The sequence below is a fragment of the Pelodiscus sinensis genome, chromosome 8 (assembly GCF_049634645.1).
Source record: "Pelodiscus sinensis isolate JC-2024 chromosome 8, ASM4963464v1, whole genome shotgun sequence".
NCBI lineage: Eukaryota > Metazoa > Chordata > Testudines > Trionychidae > Pelodiscus > Pelodiscus sinensis.
The window spans coordinates 6,187,371-6,200,396 of record NC_134718.1 but is presented as its reverse complement, the minus strand read 5'-3'; the positions used below and the strand labels follow the sequence as shown (position 1 = coordinate 6,200,396).

At 51.0% G+C, this 13,026-nt stretch overlaps 1 long non-coding RNA gene across 1 annotated transcript in view; it reads left to right on the top strand.

The window, feature by feature from the left end:
• Positions 1-12,155, top strand: part of LOC112544967 (uncharacterized) — a 71,112-nt gene extending 58,957 nt beyond the window's left edge. Inside the window, exon 4 of the long non-coding RNA XR_012905530.1 lies at positions 9,027-12,155. This is a non-coding gene — a long non-coding RNA (uncharacterized LOC112544967). The remainder of the gene's footprint in view (positions 1-9,026) is intronic.
• The last annotated feature ends 871 nt before the right edge of the window (positions 12,156-13,026 follow it).

The following is a 13,026-nucleotide window of genomic DNA, read 5'->3' as shown; positions in this document are numbered from 1 at the left end:
CGGGCCGCCCCTGCGCTGGAGATGACTCGGCCCTGAGAAGGAAAGAAACCGGGTCCTCAACGGGAGTATGCCCAGCGTCGCTCCGTTGTCTTCCACGCACCGGATCACACCAGCCGGGGACCTGAGGTAACGGATGGAACCTGGGGATGTACAAAAGGTGTAGCTAAGAGTGAAAAAAAACCCAGTTCTGGCCAGGTATTTCCCCCCTCCCGCCAGATCCCAACATGTCCCCCAGACACAACCGCCTCCCCCTCGCGTCTCTCTTAGGGGGTGCCTTTTATTTGAGGGAAAGCGGGGTGTTTTCCCCAACCTTCTTTGACCTAGACACCAGGGCGCCCACTATGGCTCAGAGCTTTCCACACAGTTCAGCCCGGCGAAGAGGCCCGTGGGACCGAAATGCAGCAGCGCTGGAGGAGGAGTGTGGAACACAGTTGGGGTTCATGCCGATAACCCGCTTTCCCTCCCTGCTCGCCCCTTCTGTTTTACTTCAGTGTCCCACATTTCTGTACTGAACCCTTCCTCCGGCTGCCTTTCCCTTTTGCTTTGCCTCACGTCCCATAACAAACCCAACCAAGCACACCCACTAGTGCTGCTAAGCAATGCACCCAGAGGTAGCACCCTGTTTGCTAACCATCCCTTCCAGCCCTCTTTCAGATGATGGATCCTGTTCTCCTCCGCTCCTTGCCTACTTCGTATACTTGGCTCTGTCATAGGGTTCCATGCTCCTACCCGTCACTATGGTAGACGGGCGCCTTCCATGTAAAATGGATAGCAGCGGCAAAATCCCCAGCGTTCTCCCTCGACTCTCCATCCTTCTCCCTTTTGGGGGATCAAAACTCAGCTCCGAGTAAGGATACGGGAGGGGGGCAGTTGAGAGGAGGGTAGGTGAATAGGAGGGGATGTCACATGTCTGCTGTGGTGGGGAAGGCCTGTAAGAAGAGGAGGCTTTTGTAGCATTTCCCCAAGACAGACAGACAGACAGTCTAGGCTGACCTACTCTCCTCTGGAACTTAGCTCTTCAGGGACAGTCTTTGACAAGGGGAGCGTGCAGTCCTACTCCTGATGCCGTAATGCCAATAGCGCTAATGAGCTGCCCTAACGGGCTGTTTCAGAGAGCAGTGAGGAGTTAGAAGGGCAGCTGTTCTGCAGTGGAGATGGCAGGTCTGCTGGAGAGAGATAGCCCAGAGCTGCACAGCAGAGACCCAGGGCTGACTGTCCGCAGAGAGAGGGCCAGATCCATAGGGGGAACGTGGAGGATTCGGTGGCTGGTCTTGCAAAGCCTTCCTCCTCTACGCAGTCCCTGTTCACTCAGGAAGTACCGTTACATTCAGTGGGGTTACTCGCGTGAGTAAGATTTGTGGCAACAGGCCGGGATTAGAAACTCTGCCTGGCTCTGAAATGAAACCTTTCTCCCCTGAGTCACTAGGTCCCCCAGAGACAACAACTGACGGATAATAAATCACCCCATGCTGTGGTGGATTCCTGTTCTCCATCAGTTGTCCTCTTACCGCCCCCCTCCCTTAGTCTAATGACCAGGATCACTTCCCCCCTTGAACTCTGCCAGTTCCTAACACTGGGCAGAAAAACCCAGGGGAGGCAAATTTGAGTGTCTCCAGCAGACTTGAAGGCTCTAGGAAGTGCGAATTTTTCAAGGTGTGAGCCTGGTTTTTGTGTTGTTGTTGGTTGTGGGTGGAAGCAAGTCCTAGGGCTATTCTACAGCAGGACTAAAGAGGCTGGGTGGGATTGTCAGCTACTTTTGGCTGGCCTGCACAATCCAAGGCACTTAGTAACAAATCCTTTGTTAATCTCTCACATATTTCCTGTTGTAACGTACAACGCTGGGTATTTCTCATGTAGAGGCAGCTACATGAGAAATAGGAATTCTATTGTAACGGAGCAATAGCCGGTGTCCCGGCATTGTAAGCCAACAATCCCTTTAGGGAAGGTTTCTTTGAAAAGACCTGGGCCAAAGTATTGTTTCTTTTTCTTCTAACTCAGCCCCACCGCCCATTAGCCAAACCGTCACTCCTCAGGCGAAACCTGAGACTCACCCTGAGCCCTTACCTCAATTTTTTATTCTGGCAAATTTGCATTAGGCAAATCTTGGCACTCTGTTCTCAGATCTGATTCAGGCAAGCCCTCGTTAGCCCGTAGCCTCTACTGTATTGTCTGTAAGGGTATGTCTACATTACCCCGCTAGTTCGAACTAGCGGGGTAGTGTAGTCATACCCTAACCTATTTAAAGCTGTCTGAATTTCTGTCCCAGTCCTAGCAAATAGTAGACTAGCCCAGGTTAGAAACATCCACCAGCTGGTGATAAAAGAACGCCAATGTACACCCAGTGGATGGAAAGAGGGAAACACACACACAGCGGGGCAAAATTTTTCAGGCAAAATTTCTCCATGCATCTGAGGAAGTGTATTTTTCCCCCCCGAAAGCTTATGCCCAGATAAATCTCTAAGGTGCCACAGGACTCTGCGATGTTCATGCACATCGGTTTTTTTCAGGGCACCAAAACTATTAGCAAGTTCAATTCAGAAACAATGTTCTGGCTGAAATAAGCTGGCCACAAAGAAATGTGGAAACACCAAAACAAGCAGCTTTAGCGTTTCGGTTCAAATCGACGTTTCTGCTTGGAAAGTATTTGAATCGACACTTTCTTTCAAAAGGCCGTTTCAAAGCGATGTTCAGAATGCTGCCTTTTGACCGGAACAAAGTGTTTGTGTGTGTTTTTTGCCAATGAGAAAATGAAAAACCAACAATGCATCAGTTTCCGTTTGAAACAAACCTATTTCCCCACCTCGACTTTTTAGATGTTCAGTGAAATTAATTATTTGCTCAGCTCAACATAGCACACAGCAGGGCTCTCTCTTCACACCCAGGGTCTCCAGGTGCCAGGAGAGGTGGTGCCAACGAAATGGAACAGGGCAGAGAACCCACGAACTTGGGTGGGAGGTTTCCCTGAGTAAGGAGTGAAAAGAGGGAAAGGATAGCAGGGTTTGGCCCATTCAGAACTTGGCTCTCATGGTTGCTCCTTCACTGTCCACAGCAAAGTCTTTTGGGGGTGTGTGGAAGGGGTGGAATGGCCCCATGGAGGGACACACACAGGACTGGGAAGAACCAGAGGAGGAGGGTCAGTTTGGCCCATACGGACAGGGCTTGGCAAGAGGTTCCCAAGACATGGGAGAGGATGGAAGTCCGCCTCTGAATATACTGGTGCTGCGTGAGGGGCTGGCAAGGGGCCACATGTCCCCTAAATGCTGTGGGCAAGAAAGACGGGGCCCAAACCTCTGGGCAGCCCGGCGGTCTTGTGGGGGATCAGGCCCCCTGCTCTCACTGGCAGCGGTGGGGGGAAGTGGGGCAATGTGGCGCCCCTCCCCCCAGCCACATCGCCTGAGGGAGGGGTGGGGGTAGGGGCAGGACTCCCCCCACCCCATGTTCACTTGTGGGAAACAGAGTGCTGCTTCCCCCTGCTGCCACCGGAAAATACAGGGGGGCTGACCCCTGCTGCCAGCTTCAAGCCCCCCTCCAGTGCCCAGGCTGCATCACTGGGGGAAGAGGCGGGGCAGGGTGGGGCTAGGTGAAAGGGGTGTTGTCCTGGTGGCATGGGGAGCAGTCATGTGGGGCGGGGGTTGTGGTCAGGTGGCCGGTGCTGCCCCCTGCATCCTTCCTGAGCAGTCATCCCTGTCAGGCGAAGAATCATCACTAAAAATGGTTCCCTCAGCGCCCAAGCTGCACACACGGTTCCGAGCCTGGAGGCCCTGCCAGCTGTATTTTGATTTGACAAACTGTCAGGCTTTTCCACTATTACAGGCTTTTTTTTTTTCTTTTCCTTCAAGGGTCGCTCGTTGTTTTCTTAGTCCTCGCTCGCAGGCCGTTGCTCCTTGCGCTGCGTGTTCGGGAGATGTTAAATAGCTGCAGGTTTCCTGCACGGGCCCAGTAGACGTCCTGAACCTAAACCAAACATACGCTGTACAGCAAGCCATGCCGCACGGGTGAAAAACGATTTTCACAGGAGCCGGCCTGGCAACCAGCGCTCCTCCAGAGAGCTCAATCACAGCGTTCCCAGTGAACTTGGAATTCCAACACTGATCATCTGGGCAGAATCTATTACATTTACCCTCATGCCCCATTCGCTTTTCCCAGCAGGTGGGCTGAAAAATGAAGCTATTTCCGCCAGCAGCAACGGAGGGTAGTTTGCAATAATTAAATTACCAGACGTCTTCTCAGGGGGCAATTTTTTCATTGCATGTACCTATGGAAACATTGTTTTCACTCGCTCGGTACAGCGCCTTTGCCCGAAAACTAGTCTCTTCCAAACAGATTGTATATATTCCCTGGGTTTTAGTTACAGTTCTCCTAATCTGGATAAAACAATAATGTGCATCCAAGCAGGAAAATACTGTAGAAGAGTAAGATTAGGGTACGTCTAGACTACATGCCTCTGTCGCCAGAGGCATGTAGATTAGGTTACCAGGCATAGGAAAATGAAGCGGCGATTTAAATAATCGCCGCTTCATTTAAATTTACGTGGCTGCCGCGCTGAGCCGACAAACAGTCTGGACGCGCGGGGGTCGACATCAAAGGCATTTGTCGACCACCCAGGTAAACCTCATCCCAGGAGGCATACCTGGGTGGTCGACAAATGCCTTTGATGTCGACCCCCGCGCGTCCAGACTACCGCGCTGAGCCGACAAACAGCTGATCAGCTATTTGTCGGCTCAGCGCGGCAGCCATGTAAATTTAAATGAAGCGTCGATTATTTAAATCGCCGCTTCATTTTCCTATGCCTGGTAGCCTAATCTACATGCCTCTGGCGACAGAGACATGTAGTCTAGACGTACCCTTAGATTGAGAAGCTCCATCTGGGGATAGATAGATAGATAGATAGATAGATAGATAGATAGATAGATAGATAGATAGATAGATAGATAGATAGATAGATAGATAGATAGATAGATAGATAGATAGATAGATAGATAGATTTTGAGGGGTTACAGAGAACCCACAACTGTCTTTGAGGTCAGTGGGTGTTACGGGTGCTCTTCCACAGCAAGATTAGGCCTATGGTCATTAAGTTATTTACTCACTTCTCACTGATGTCAAAACATGTGTGTGCTACCTACCCTTTAATATTCTCTAGACACTTTTGAGGAACTACACAGTTCATGGACCTGGGATGACTTCATTGCTCAGATAACATCGCCCTCTGTTGGTGAGGCAAAGGCACTGCAAGCTTCCCAATGCCTTCGCAAGCCTTCGAACGCACGACTGAATGCACTGTACAGATACATTTTGGATGAGCGTGTTGAGTGTTCAGAAATTCCGTGGGCACGACAGAATTTATTCCTGCCAGTAGCTTTTACAGATCAGAGCGATGCCGTTCTAGCTGATGCGGTCTGGATTTGGAAGCCACCGTCTATTTATTCCTTCTGCCACTTGCTTCAAACGATGTTGATGTATCCAAGGCCCTAAATTATGCATTTGGTGTATTTTTTGGGCTCTCTTTCAAGGACTGGTCTTCATCTCAGTGACTTCAGAGAGCTCCAGGATTGCAGTAGTGCAAAGTGTGAGGAAAGCCAGTTTTTCTGCCAGCTCTACAGGCCTAAAAGGAGGGTTTTACAGATCCATAAAGGAAGCGTCTAGGACATAGTTGCCAAAAATCAGGCACGGACACTCATTTCACCTAATTTTGAACCCACTTTTAAATTGTAGGGATGAAAGTTCATCCCGAATTCAAGCGCTGTTGGGCTCGCATTCTGCTCTGAAGAGGTTGTGAGAGAGAAAAACCAATGATGAAAACTTAGAGCTGGTCAAAGAGATTCATTTAAAAATGTCAACAAAAAATCGGGGTTTTAACTAAGTGAAATGCTTCACCAAAAACACTTTTTTCCCCAGAAAAAGTTGCAAGTTTGTTAAAAAAAAAACTTTTGGTCAAAACTGAAAGCCAAAACCTTTTTGAGATGGCCAAATAATTTTCCTTTTTCTGAACATTCAAGTGTATCTATGGAAAAAAACAACATGCTTCAACCAGCGCTAAGAATGCAGATGTAAAATTAAACAGAAAGAGGGCAGCAAAACAAGTGCAGAGAAAGAGACAATAAAAAAGGGTCATAGAAGGAAGATAGTGTAGAATTAATGAAAGACTAGAGAGGTGGGTGTATATTTCATTTTAAAATGACATGAAAAGAACACTAAAGTTGCAAAGTTAGGCACCCTAAGGTTGCTATGTGACCTTAACTCTGCCCACTTATGCATCTGCATTCTAGTCTTTAATGACATGATCACATGCCATTGTCCTCATTAAGCATGGAAGCAACATGAGCTCATTGAATAACAGTTAGGCTTTATGATACTGAACAGTACCCGGCACATTTCTCGATTGCTCCCTGTGTGTTTTACAAAAAGACTCTTCTGTGATCAACTCTGACGGGTGTTACCAACTAGGCTGGGGGAAAGGGAGAGGACGTGTCTCTTTTTAAAGCAGCCTGAAGTGTTTAAGTATTTTAATATTCCAAATGACACATGGGAAATCCTAGTAGCTTATCACATTGTGTGGAAACATTCAGGCTGACGTTCTGGGTCCAATAGAGCAGGTCTGTTAAGTCAATGACGTTACACAGGTTTATGCCACTGAAGATCTGACTTAAATGTGTTGCTTTCTTCCCTACAGTGTATCCATCATAATGCCAGTCATCACTCACAGACCTTGATAAAAGCTCTTTACTGGCTTTCCCATCACACCCACAGAGAGCAGTGAGGCTCCAAATCCAGAAATTGCTTTCTTTACCACTCCAAATCCCTCTCCAGCTGACCCTCTGCCCCTAACAGTTTTTAAAGCATCCCAAACCCAACAACCAACAACTATATTTAGGCAAGTGAAGAAGTGGAACATCTGGGAATAATAACAGCGCTCCTGCTTGAAAATGGCGATTATATGCCAACATCAAGCTTGCCTCACCGGGTGGAACACGTTGGAAAACACATTTTGTATCTTTCAGACTGGGAAATCAGCTGAGAGACAATTTGTGTATCACTAGGTGACACACAGGTCGATCGCATAGAGGAATAACAGGAGTATTCCAAGATCTTAGTCTGGGATTTTGATGGAATGCAGGTACAAAAGGGTTTGTAGAAAAAATAATAAAGGGGTGCCCAAAGCCCCATCCGATTATTTTCATGCTCCCCCCCAGATCTGTTCAACCCCCCGCCTGAGGCACGGGAAACCCAAAGCCAAGAACAACTGGCTAGTGCCTGAGAAACAGGAAGTGAAATGGCCGAGGGTATCTTCACAGTCGGAGTGGAGTGACGTGAACAAAGCAGACCCAGAGCACTGATGGTCGTCTGGAGCGGTATTGGGTTGTTTCCTCTTCGAGCTGGATTGCAAAGCTAAACGGAGCCCTGGCTCTGTATTTGCAAGCTGTGCCGTCCGCCCACCCAGCGCCCATTGCGCCCGGTCTGGAACGAGGTGTTTTTGACACCGAGGCCTGCCGACTGGGATAGGCTAAAGGGGCAACTGCCCCGGGGCCCGGTGATTCAAAAGGGCCCAGGGCTCCTGGACAGCAGTAGCAGCAGCACCAGCAGCCAGAGCCCTGCCTGGCCCACTGCAGAGACCTCGGCAGCGTGCTCCGGGGAGCGCTGAGGGCCAACTGCCCCAGCCACACCCCTTCTGCCCAAGGTCCCGCCCGTTCCAGGAGCGCGGAGGGCTTGGGGGGTTCAGGGCAGGGGTTTGGGTGTGGGGGAGCTGGTGCCAAGGCAGGGGGTGGGGGGCTCAGGGCAGGGAGCTGGGAAACCAAAGGGGGGATTTACCGGGGCTGCCCGTAGCAACGAGGGTGGTGCTGCGCCCATGGCAAGAGGCCGGGACTGCTCCCCAGCTGGCGGCTCCTCCCAGGAATCAGCTCGGAGCTCCAGCTTGTCTAGGGATGGTGGGTTCCAGGGGCCATTCCAGGCTTCCAGCTGCCCCTTCCCACCTTGTAGCTGGTCCAGTGGGAGTGGGACTCTGGGGCATGGTCCCAGCCTGCAAGCACCCCCCTGGCCTGCAGCTGGCCCAGGGCTAAGCTGCGGTTTCCAGCCCTGGCATCTCCCAGAAGGGGGCCTCTCCTTGCGGATGGCCAGGCCATGGTTCCGGGCCCTGACCTCTCTCTGAGTGGAGCCTCTCCTGGGTGGGGGCCAGACTGAGCTGCCCAGCCCTGGGGATGGTCTCGGGGGCCCCATCAGGGTGGCCAGGGAGAGTGAGGGCTCCCTCCCCCACCCCACCATTCAGCACTGTTTGGGGAAGGGGGTCTGCTTTCTCGGTCCAGTGGACGTCAAAGTGAATCCCTGGACCCCGATGGACAGTCTCCTTCTGGTGCAGCTGCCCCCAGTGGTCACTCTGCAGTACAGCTCCCCCTCCAATCAGCCCTCCCTTTCCATGGTCTGGAAATCAGTCCCACTGCAGGCACTTCCCATTTTCCTGGCACAACCAAACCCTGACCTCACTTTTAGTTAGAATTAGAGGAAGCTGCCTACCAAACTCGGTGGTCCTGGCTCCTACCATTTAGGAAGACAGACTCACACACAGACGGAAGGACTCAGACCCCACTGTATTAGTAGATACTATACAGATAATACTGAGATAGTCTCTGCCCCTGACAGCTCACGATCTAAAATTGAACTATTTTGCATCTCTAAAAAAAAGGCCTAAAAGCAGCTTGTGTCCCTTCCGAAAATAGAACATATGAGTCCTGCCTTTCAGATCCCTTTGCTGGGACCATGCAGCAACTCACCTGGATGGTTTCTTTGCTCGTTACCTTCCATGGGACGCTTGAAGGGCACGCTCCGATGTCCCATTACTTCTCCAATTTCAACTCCCTGACTCGCTTAAAAAACCCAACGCCGTATTGCTCGCAGGCATTTTTAATTTGGGAATTAATACTTTTTTGCGGGACAAAAGGTGAAACAAAGCGGGGAAACGGGACAGGGAAAGGCAAAAGGAAATTGCTTTACTGCAACATGTTTTATTAATTTTGATACCGTCTCTTTTTCAGCTGGCCAAATTGCGGTCAGGGCTGATTGAAACCTTGCAAAGGGAGACAGGGGGGCTCCAGATCTTCACACTTGTCAAGGCAACGCCAATCAACTCAGGTTTCCCAGCTTCTGGCGCCTGAGCCTACAAGACACTTCAGGACTCTGTCCAACAAAATGAATAGTTTGAAACACACTGAGCGGTGTCCATAAAAAATAAACAGCCACGTGTATTAAAGGCACCGAAGATTCAAACAAAATGGGAGCCAAAAGGAGACGGACTCCATCTCACAAGACCACTTAGCGCTCCCCTGCGGCCCTAGGGCAATTACATTTAATTTAGCCTTTTCCTCCCACAAATCATTTTCAAATTAAAAGAAAAAAACCCCACACGCCCTTGCAGATGGAAAGCCTTGAAAGCCAAAGAGCGATTCCTGGGTCGCTGAGCTCTTCTCCTTTTACAGGTGTTTCTTCCTCAACGTCATCCCTGTGGTGTCGCCAGAAGGGGAGGGACCCAACTGGGGGTAGGGGGTGGACATTGGTGTGGAAGCTCAGCCCTTGAACCCGGCCCTGCTCTGTAACTGGAGCACTGTGCTAAGAGGGGTCAGCCCCCACAGCCCAGCCCCACTCGCCAGCAACCGCTAAAACTACAAGTGTCTGCAGCTTTTGTTGCCAATCTCTCGAGATGGGGGCTGTAGCAGACCCTGCTCCTCTTTTGGCCTTGCACTCGCATTGTAGGCCCCCATCCTCTTCAAAATTTTCAGCAAGATGCTATAGGTCTGTTCTGGGAAGACAGTCGATAGGGTTGCCAGGTGTCCGGTGTTTGCCCGGACAGTTCGGTATTTTGGCCTTCCATCCAGTTAAAAAAATCAGAGATTACCGGACATCTAAAATATCCAGTATTTTCTGTTTTCCTCAGATGGATGGGCTGGTGGTATTTGTGAGGGTGGGGAAAGTGAGGAGCGTGGCTATTTAAAGACCCAGTGACCTCTTTTTTTTTTTTTTTTTTGCTCAACCAATTTTTCCCTGCCTGTTTGAATTTTTTGTGAAGGCATCTGACAACCCTAGCAGTCCAGAGTCCCAGAGGCAAGTCCCTTTGGCTCCTCCTTGGCTCGACATTACAGACATCTTGGGGACTCTTGCTTCTGAGGCAGTTTCTAGGAGAACTTCCGTTCACTTCCCTGGGAGCTGGACCAAACCCTAGAACAGTTGAAGTTCCCTGAGCAGAGTTTTGACAGAGAGCAAAAGGATTACTGTCACATTGAGGAGGACAGGGATGGCTTATGCCCTTCAGCATGGGCTTAGAAAGAACCCATGCTCAGCGCTGCATCCTGTACTGAGGAGGGGCCGCTCTGCGAACCCAGGTGGGCCGAGCCACCCCGTGCTGGCCCGCCTGCCGGAAGCTGGGAGGCAGGACAGGAAGTATAGAAGATGGATCTTGGAACGCAACGGGGCTACAACCACTGAAGGAGACAGAAGCCTCCTGCCCCGCTCCTGAGCTGGGAGACCACAGTGCACTCCCACCAAGCTGAGGACTGGCCAGAGCTGTTGAAGCTACCACTGACCAAGTGGAATCGCTGGGAGTGTCGCTAGAGCCTATCCCAAAGAGCTGGAGGACACCCTACGGATCCAGGTACCCCCGGCGCGGAGGGGAGGACGTGTCCCATGGACAGCAGACCCCAGCCAGGTTGTGTTGCCGCGGGAGACCCAGTTAGTGGGTTGTGGCTGGATTCCCCGCTGACAGAACACTCTACCTCGGTCAGGGCCCTGAGCTGGGACCTGGGGGAGTCGGGTGGGCCGGGTCTCCCTCCCCCTGCCATCTCCCCCATGAGGTGGCCGCTGGCCCTCCCTGGACTAAAAGGCCAGCTTTGGTCAGCCATCCACAGAGCTAGTGTGCCCAATCCCTTCGTGGCTCTCTCCGGAGTACAGTCTGTTAGCTGTCCCACTAACTGAGGGCCTGGGCCCACAAACCTTTCCTCCAGTTATGGACTGGTTGGTACCTAGCCCTGTTTGAGGGCCTGGGGCCCAGAGACTCCTTTGACGCTCTGCTTGGACTGCAGGCCAGACCCACCGACTGTGCAGAGCTCTGCTAATTCCCTGACGGGGGCGATCCCCGTGATGTGATGAGGTGAAGTGTCTCCCCCCCGACCCACCGCTAACCCATTACACCCCCTCCCCCCCCCCGACTCGTTCCTTTGGATTTTCAGACCTCCAGCAAACACATTGTTCCCAGCTAAATGAGGCTACCCAGGGACCGGCAATCCCTTGTCTATGTTAATACAAGGATGCCGAGAGTGCTTTACTGACAGCCAAGCAGTAGGGAATTACAGCGCGATGAATTTGAGGAGAAAAATGTAAGTGATGAAAAAACCTGGTTGATTCATTACTTCCTGAATAAGAATTTTCTCGATGTGATTTTTCTAGCCTGTATAAATATTCTTATTTTAAGCGCACTTCTTCTGGTACTTCTTCCATCTCCCTTATTGCTAACATCAATGAATATTTGCAGTGGTACAGTAGCACCTTAGGCTGTGTCTAGACTACATGCCTCTGTCGTCAGTAAAGACAGTAAAGACTCAGAAAAGGACTTTGGGCCATCTTAGCTAATCACCTCAAGTCCACATAAAATAAGAGATTTATGCAGGCGAGAAAAAAATCACATGGAGAAAATTGATATTGAAGAAGCAGTGCCTCAACACAGTTTTTTCATCACTTCCATTTGTCTTCTCAAATTCATCACACTGGAATCCCCTACTGCTTGGCTGTCAGTAAAAAGCTCCTTGTATTAACATAGACAAGGGATTTCTGGTCCTCATTTAGCAGGACAACAGGGAATACCAAGCAGAAATAGGGAGGGGATCTTGCCTCTGAACAAAGCATTGGTAAGACGGCTACTAGAACAGTGTGTTCTGTGTGGTCCTCTGGACCGGCTCCGGGGGTGCTCCGGGGATGGAGGACCCAAGGAAAAAAATGAGAAGGTGCTGGCACCTAGCTCCTCTTCTCCCTCCCACCACTTCCCATGAGCCCCCCCGATCAATTATGCTCCCGCCCTCCCCGCACTTCTCACCCACTGCAATCAGTTATTTTGCAGCATGCAGGAGGCTCTGGGATGGAAGGGGAGTGTTGGGGATGGGACATGCATAAGGGAGAGAGGCAGGAAGAGGTGGGGTGGGAAGAGGCAGGATGGGGGTGGAACAGGAGGGGAAGGAGTCAGGTGGGGGTGGGGCCTGGGGCAGAAAGGCTGTTGAGAACCCCTTGGGCCCAAAGGAATCCTGCACCTACGTTGTGTTCCATTCTGGTGTCCACACTTCAAGAAGAATATGGAAATACTGGAGAGAGTTTGAAGGACGGGCTGTAAAAACAATGGAGGTGCGGTCCCCCCAACGGAGGGACACAGAGTCCGTGTCTAGACTGCATCCTTCTTCCATAAAAGGGATGCAAATTAGACACCTCGCAATTGCAAGTGAAGCGGGGATTTAAATCCCCCCCCCGCTTCATTTGCATAAACATGGCTGCCACTTTTTTCCAGCTCGGAGCTTTGCCGGAAAAAAGCGCCAGTCTAGACGGGGATCTTTCGGAAAATACAACCTTTTCCGAAATCCCTTATTCCTCTTCAGTTTCCAGCAGCCTTCTTCTCCAGCCCCGTGGAAAGGCCTTGCATTAAGTGATAGCGTCAGTGGCTTTCCTGAGTCATTTCCTGCCTTCGCACAGCAGAATGACTCTGCGAGGCGGCCGCGTTAACGTTCTCGCAGCGTAATCAGCATCAGATGTGAAGCACGAGCAAGGTCCTGGGCTTGAAACGAAGACGGCGTCATTCGGAAGAGGCAGCTAATTAGCACCACGCAAGTGGTGGTATCCGATTGAACAGGCAGGACCGGGGCATCCCTCCCAGACTTGCAAAGTCTGGCGTCAGAATGCAACCCCCCCCCCCCCCCCGAGCGGCGGGACTGTTTAACAAAGACTTTGCTGGGTTCCCTTCTACTAGCTTTGTCTTCCTCCCAGATGCTGGCCATTCCCCTCAGC